Here is a 7,699-nt window from a genome sequence, read left to right on the forward strand (position 1 = left end):
TGATATTTGTGCTCTATTCTTTGCAGCAGAAACACCAATGTTGCCTGCTGAACAGTTGAATGAGCATAATCATAAGACATCAGTGACTTGAATCATTAATAACTTTTGTTCCTTACATTTGATTGAAAAGTTGTAGCTGAGAAAATTTGCTACAATCACTGTTATCATTTTTAAAAGCATAGTGATGTGGTGAATTGTTAGATATATATGAACAAAAACATAAGTTTTCCCATAGTAATTCCCATATAAACTTGAAATGGTTTGTGCCAAGTCAGTTTCTTACAAATGTAGTTCAAATTTTGAGAGGCTAAGCAGGACCCAATTTGGAACCGTTTGACCACTGTGGAGCGAAAAATTCAAATTTTGCATCAGTCTAGTGGGCATGTGTTGGGTATTTTGAATAAGTTCAACTACTGTTCTCCTCAGCGTTGCAGAGTTATCTTCAGCCTTGAACCTGCTCTTCATCCGACTCTCGATTTTTGGTGGAGGTATGCGCCAACTTTTGTCTCCGTACCAGTGGGAGCTCTGAATTGGCAGTCATGCGGTGAAGTTTGTTCCTCTCATCGAGGAGAAAGATCCTGTCATTTCCGGAGGTCATTGCTGTAAAGGCAGCGGCTTTCGTTGCAATTGCTGCGGTTATACGATGGCGGAAGGGCAGAATACCCGGAAGAATACCAAAGACAATCCGAACGTAAGTGTTGAAAGTTGGTGCTAGTCTCTGCACGAGCTTTTCGATGGCGATGCGCGTCATCTCAAGACCAGTAGGCGACTATCGATGACGGCACTTGCAACCCGGAAACGAGTTACGCGATTGTTAGACCGGTGGGGACGAGAGATGGTGCAGATCAAGTTGATCCTACTGCGGCAGTCGTTCTTGATCGCCTTAAAATGCTGCTCGAAGTTGAGGGACTGGTCAACAAGTACCCCAGAATACGGACCGTCTTCTTCAGTGGTATGGGCTGGCTTTGAACATTGATAGGTGGCCCGCCGACACGGTGTCGGGATGGACACACGTGGCACCTGACACTTTTGGTGGACGAAAGCTAGAAACCTACCGCGCTGGCCCACCTGGCTACAGCGGAGACTGCTGCCTGGGCCTTGATCCTGTTACGTGCTGCTGTTGGGCCGGTTGTTACGATAAGTACATCGTCAGCATACATGAAAATGTGAACAGTTTTCGGCAGAGCTTTGAGTGGGTTGTTTTATTTCCTTTAAAATCCGTTATAATTGCTTATCTTTTAACAGATACGCGTTTTTCGTCTACTACTTGCAGACACGTATCTGTCAAAAGATAAGCAATTATAACGAAATTTAAAGGAAATAAACCAACCCACTCGAAGCTCTTCATAAAAGGATTCCGTTAAGAGGTTCGACAAATTTAAAGCATTTTTCGGCAGTCCTCCGAAAGCTCCGTTAAACAATAAGCTTGAAATGCGAATAAGGTTATCAAATTATTATTTTTTTTCAATTCAACCAAAAATGAGCCCCAAAGGGGTTTCTGTAGACTAGTTGAAAAACGTGAATATGTAAATTAGAATAAAAAAAATTAACAAAGATGAAGAGTCTGATAGGTTAATTAATTAAATGATAAAACAATGTAAATTCATACTTAGCAGAAATAAACGTAATTTTACTACTACTGCTATTTTCACTATTTGTACTATATGCCACACAATTGCTGACTAACTACGCCGTCGAATGGCATATTGCATACATATTTCACATTAATGCTTTGGAGAAATATGCGTTTGAAATCACCCCCTTTTTTCCGTTACATGCCTCATTTTCTATTTCTTAATGTGACCCCCAGTATAGTAAAGAAAGACGTAGTCCTACGTCAAAATACAAGTAGGTTTATAAAAATGTGCCATACCTTTCACTCAAGATTCTCTTCATTTTGAAAGTGGGCCCGCTAGTTTGTTTCGGCCAACATGAGCTTTTTCTCAGTAGGGTGCCTCGTTATCGCGACAACTATGGCAGGTAAAAGTTCACAGAAGCACAAGTTGGATGTCGCGTTGCGTTACCTGCCATGTTCATTGGATGACGCCGACTAAGATAGCACCTGCCAGATGCAATGGACCACAACTGTACTGCACAGCAGCTACAATATTGGAACTTGGTTATCAGTGCGGCAAATCACCGAAAGCTACATTTTTGCATGTATTTTACTGGCCCTCTCGACGTACATGTGATAACTATGCGTGAATGGCATATTGAAAATTGCATATGTGATTAAATTATGCAATCAAACATCGAGATATGTTTCCCGGTGAGCGAGCGAATCTTCACGTTAGGTCAGAGGAACGCAAGGCTGAAGGTTAAAACATCTTGTATGGAATTTAGTGTCCCAAGCCTGGAGAATGTTGCTGTTTTTTTTAGCAATTTAATGAACAGTAGGTTTTGTGTATTAAGCAAACTGTTGCATAACACCAATTGACGGTTGATAAAGTTTTAACGTGAATGTCTGAACTTTTTTTTTAAGACAATTGACACCATCTTAGGCCAAAGGGAACACCCAGTAGGCCAGTAGGGAAATTCCCGGGATACGAAAAGTTCCACCAGCTGGAGCGGGAATCGAACCCTCACTACGTGGCACTCACAATACGCTTGAACGACGGGTGATGCTTAGGTAATAGCCAGAATTTCTTATCTCCTGGAACCCCAGCGATGCAAACTGGGGCAATCAATCACGACACAATCTTTATTTTGTAACACTATCAAACTTAATCCATGCATCGCGTTATGTTCATGTGAGCTTTAAGTGCAACCATCAAACATGGAAGTGCAAACTCCGTGCCCGTCTTCCACGAATTGATAAACTCAACCCAAGCTGGCAATCTGCAGGATCAGCATGTAACCCGTAGGGTAGATGCGATTACATGATTCGACTTGCCTGGGGTGCCACCGTAATGCAAGATTGACTGCACTAGTTGCAACCGCTACGAAAACGACTACGGTCAATAAATTCCGCACACGTGGTAGACATAAAGCGCACGCTATACTCGGCGTCATTTGGGGACGTCACGAAACGTTCATTATTGCTAAGTTAAACATGAATGCCTAAGAAGCGCCAATCTCTGCTCTGCTCTGCTCTGCGTCGACTATTTCATTTTTCCAACCACCTTTCAAGTCACCGGTGTTCGCCGTGATGCAGCAAATGCAATTAGCTAATTCGGTTTGCGATTATTGTTCCCTTTCATTTGAGATCGAGAAGCATCATCACCGGGTCTGGGTCGTCGTCGGTGGTGGCATCTTCGTCATCGTCGTTGCTGTCATCATCAATCTGTGAGTGGAATATCCGAATGCAGCTGCACCGCGCGTCGGTGGCTCGATATGGCGTTATTCGTGCCGATGTTACTTCACACGCAATATCAACATGAAAATAATAGATCATGCAAGGTTTGCACTGCTTCATTAGTATAAAACGGCAGTCATACTCTGTCACAAGCATATCCTACGTATCGCACTGTCCTTTCACGAAGAGGAATTGAGTTGCGAATTCATTAAAATTTTGTAAGTTAATTTTATGTTTAACACATCTAGAGAACCCTCAGAACGAGTGCTAATTGAAAGATTGTAGTTTACAACACCAGAACATCTCTTATCGTATGAAGTCACTCGAATGAACCCATGAATAGATCTCAAGCCACCACAAATCCGGGTACGATGAATAGAGTGAGAGAGAACTTGAACAATTGCACTCCATTAACAGACAATTAACCTTGACCATACCAAGCAGAAGGCAAACGTAAAGTAAAGGTACTCCAATTGTGCTTATGCATCTTCATTCATTCCCAGCTGGGCTCTACTCTATTATGCTCTTTTTTTTATTGGACGTCTCAATGCCAACGATGAGCCCTGCGTGTAGCACATCCGGGTTGATGCTGGACTGGATGACTAAGAATTGAATCTGAATCCATCAATTGCGGTCTGAGATGTAGATGCGGAAGACAATTTTCCTGCACATCTGGCCTGTTCTAATTTCAGATTCAAAAATCAAAAAATGAAATAAAGTGGTAGCACTAAAAAACAAGTTCCACTCAATTATAAACTTGGCTTTTAATTGAAAATGGGGGGTTTTTAAAAAGTTACCATAAATCGATATTATTATATCGAATCACCATCAAACAGCATTCTCAGGTTGAACAAAGCAAATGGGTATGGGACAGCATTCAAATTTGCTACTGAATAAAATGAAGAAAACAATCGGAAATATGATTGGCAAGACATATACGTCTGTACGTCTTAAAGGGGCCTTTTTATTAATTGAGGTAATTCAATTTTTACCTCAAATAACTAAATCGAAAGGTAGACCGAAGATCCCCAAGCATATGTGTAAATCATAGACGACTCCATAAACTGAAGTCAGTAATCCTGAAAGTTCGGTAATACCAGCACTTCGATTTGAGTGTATATAGTTCATTAAAATTCTCTGAAAATGTGTGATTTATTAAACCACTCTTTTCTTTTCTTCTATTTGAATGAAAACAATTGGACTTCTCCATCCAAATTTGAACGGAGTATTGCAACCTTGAGGTTACTCATAGACTGAGTAAAATGTTCCTCGATTTTCCAGGACAAACTTTTCGAATATGAGTAAAATCGAGAGAGGTTTCACTCAGACTGAGTAAAATTTTCTTCGATTTTCCTCATCTTCGAGCAGATTTTTTTAGGAAAAGCGAGTCAAATTTTACTCAGTTTATGAGTAAGCACTCAATTTTGAGTCGATCTCATCGGCCGCGCACGATCGAAAGCAGCTCGTCTTTTGGTGAGTGCTGACAGAAACAGTACAAAACATCTGATTGATGAAGGTTTTTGAAAAAAAAAGTAGAAGAGTCTGTGCCTGTAGGGACAAGAACGGAGGCTTGACGTAGGACCGCTAGTGGACGGAACAAATACGTTGATCATTTAGTTCTTAACTCTTTCCGTTTTTGAATTGGTGGCCCCGAAAAGGGCCGGTTGTTTTTCAAATGGTGGCCACACCAGTGCAAGTCAATGCCAACCGGATGGTGCCTATTGCGGGAAGCCTTGACACATATACCGATTTATCTGTAATGATACAGATTTTTCCAAAAAATTTGGTACAGATATCTGTATTTACAGATTTTTTTAAATATACATGCTTAGAATTTTTTACAGAATTCGGTAAACAAAAACACCGAAATTTATCTGTAAAATGTATATTACAGATTATTCGGTAAAAGTTAGGTATTTTCCATCAATTTGTCACAGACTTACCGAAATACTGTAAATAAAAATGAATACCGAACAATCTGTAATGGTTTTTACTGAATTATCTGTAACACATGGAAATTTACCATAAATCGGTAATTTCTCACCGAACTTCTGTAAGAACCTTGTGCAGCCATCTTGTCAAATCTGGAAAGCAAAAAAAATCACAAGTGCTTGACGCGCCGGTAGTAAAAGTATCTGAAAAAGTGCGAAAATGGACAATTTCATGGACAAATTGCATGGACAGGACGAAAGGATAGTCAGTGTCTTCCGTAAGTAATATAAAACACTTATTTAATTATGAACTTTTGTTCTAGCCTTCGATAATCTGTTTTTTTTTGCCATGCCCAAGTTCCCGGCTACGTTGCTGGCTTGCACCGCCATGTAAACAGCCATATAAAAAATAATGATTTCCGCTCTTGTGTTACGTTTTTTGATTGTACATTTCCACAATGCAATTCACGATTTGCCAAATTTTACACTCTCAAAAGGCACATAATTGAGAAACATCCCTTGGATAATGTTATGAACAGAACACTTGAACATGACTTACGGCATACATTAAACACTGACGAATATCAGGAACAGCAGGAACATGAGCAGAATTTGAGTTCCAGTCCAGCACAAGTAATGCAACTGGAAGAGATTCGAAGGATTATTAATCTTAACGTTTGTCGATTGACAAGCGATGTTAGTCTGCCACAATCCAAAGTCAGAGAAATAATCAAGTTTTGTGATTCAACTATTCAGCATGTTACTGATTACTTGGAGAAACAAGTCTTTAAGTTTCTGGAACTTCATAGCATTACGCTTCCTGATAGCGAGCTCATAAGGTTGCGAAACACTTTTCATCTGAACGATATGTTTTCTCAAATCGACTCGTTTACGAAGCAAAACAAATTTTTAGATAAAATGACCGTGCAAACCCCTGCGCCGTCGACAAGATGTTCGTCACATAAATTCGCTCCCTAAGAAGGTTTTGGTTAACGAAACAGCGTCGTACATAAGCATTGTAGATACGCTTAAATTATTATTCAGAGATCCCAGTGCAAGACAGCTTTTGGAAGAGCCAGAATCAGTAGACACTCCTTGTGTTATAGAGTTTAGCTCGTTCAAAACGGGAGAATCGTTCAAAACCAATGAGTATTTCAAAGAAAATCCAAACTGCATTCGTTTGAGCTTATATCAGGATGATGTTGAGCTGTGTAATGCATTAAGTTCAAGGGCTGGAGTTAATAAAATTTGCAACTTCAGCTTTAAAATACAGAATATACCAGAAAAGTGGAACAGCTCACCCCGAACAGTGTTTCCATTACTTTTTTGCACCTCCATTGATGCTAAAAAGCATGGATACAAAAAAGTACTCCAACCCTTGATCGATGATTTGAAAAGACTGGAAGGAGGTGTTACAGTGTTCTACGGCAATCAACAATTTGTGATAAAAGCAGTGGTCACCATGTTTTGTGGTGACACATTAACGGTACACGACGTGTTTGGGCTGTTAGGGCCAAGTGCCAAGTATTTCTGCCGTATTTGCCAGATATCCAGGGCCGAGTTTCATAACAATCCTTCAGGTGAATTCCCCCTTCGAAACAGGCAATGGTATGACAACCAACTTAAAGCAGTCCAAAATGGAGAGGTTTCCTCGAAAGATTGCGGATTGAAGCCTATCGGTTGTGTCCTCAACGAACTTCAAAACTTTCACACATCTGCAAACTATAACCTTGATGGTATGCATGATCTAGCAGAAGGAGTGGTCCCATTGTCAATCCAGTTAGTACTCTCCAATTATTCCAAGCAAAAGGATCTGAAAATTAATGCAACCTATATAAACAATCGTATAAACACATTTGCCGATGGATACACTGATCGCCATAACAAGCCATCAGCAAACTTTACGGAGGAAATGCTGTCCCATCCCAATTTACACAGAATAAAGCAAACATCGGCACAAACTTTATTACTTCTGAGGAGTTTTCCATTTCTCTTTGGTCACAAAATCCCATCTGATTGCCAATTGATGAATATGATCGGGCACTTAATCAACATTGTGAGAATAATTATGCCTACAGTAGTTTCAGAACACCTGCTACTTCAATTGCAGGATCACCTAACTTTTTTCGAACAAACCTTTTACACAACTTTTAACCGTCGCATAAATAAACTTCACCATCTAAAACACTACGCTCTATGCATAACGAAAAGTGGTGCCATGAAGCAGTATAATTGTTTGCAGTTTGAACAAACTAATAAAGTAAGAAAAGATCAATCTGCAACGTGTAAAAACTTCAAAAACATTTGCCACAGCCTAGCCAAACGGCAATGTGTTAGAATGGTCATCAACATACTGGATAACCCTCTATGCGACAAGCTTACTTTTTCGTCTGGAATGCTTCTTAATCGCGAAGAATGTCTGAGCGAAGTTCATTTGGATCCTTCCGTACAACTCATTTTTGTACCCAAAACG

This window comes from Ochlerotatus camptorhynchus, unplaced genomic scaffold (genome assembly GCF_037179485.1).
Source record: "Ochlerotatus camptorhynchus isolate MF236.1 unplaced genomic scaffold, CSIRO-AGI_Acam_v1.1 ptg000228l, whole genome shotgun sequence".
Classification (NCBI taxonomy): Eukaryota; Metazoa; Arthropoda; class Insecta; order Diptera; family Culicidae; genus Ochlerotatus; species Ochlerotatus camptorhynchus.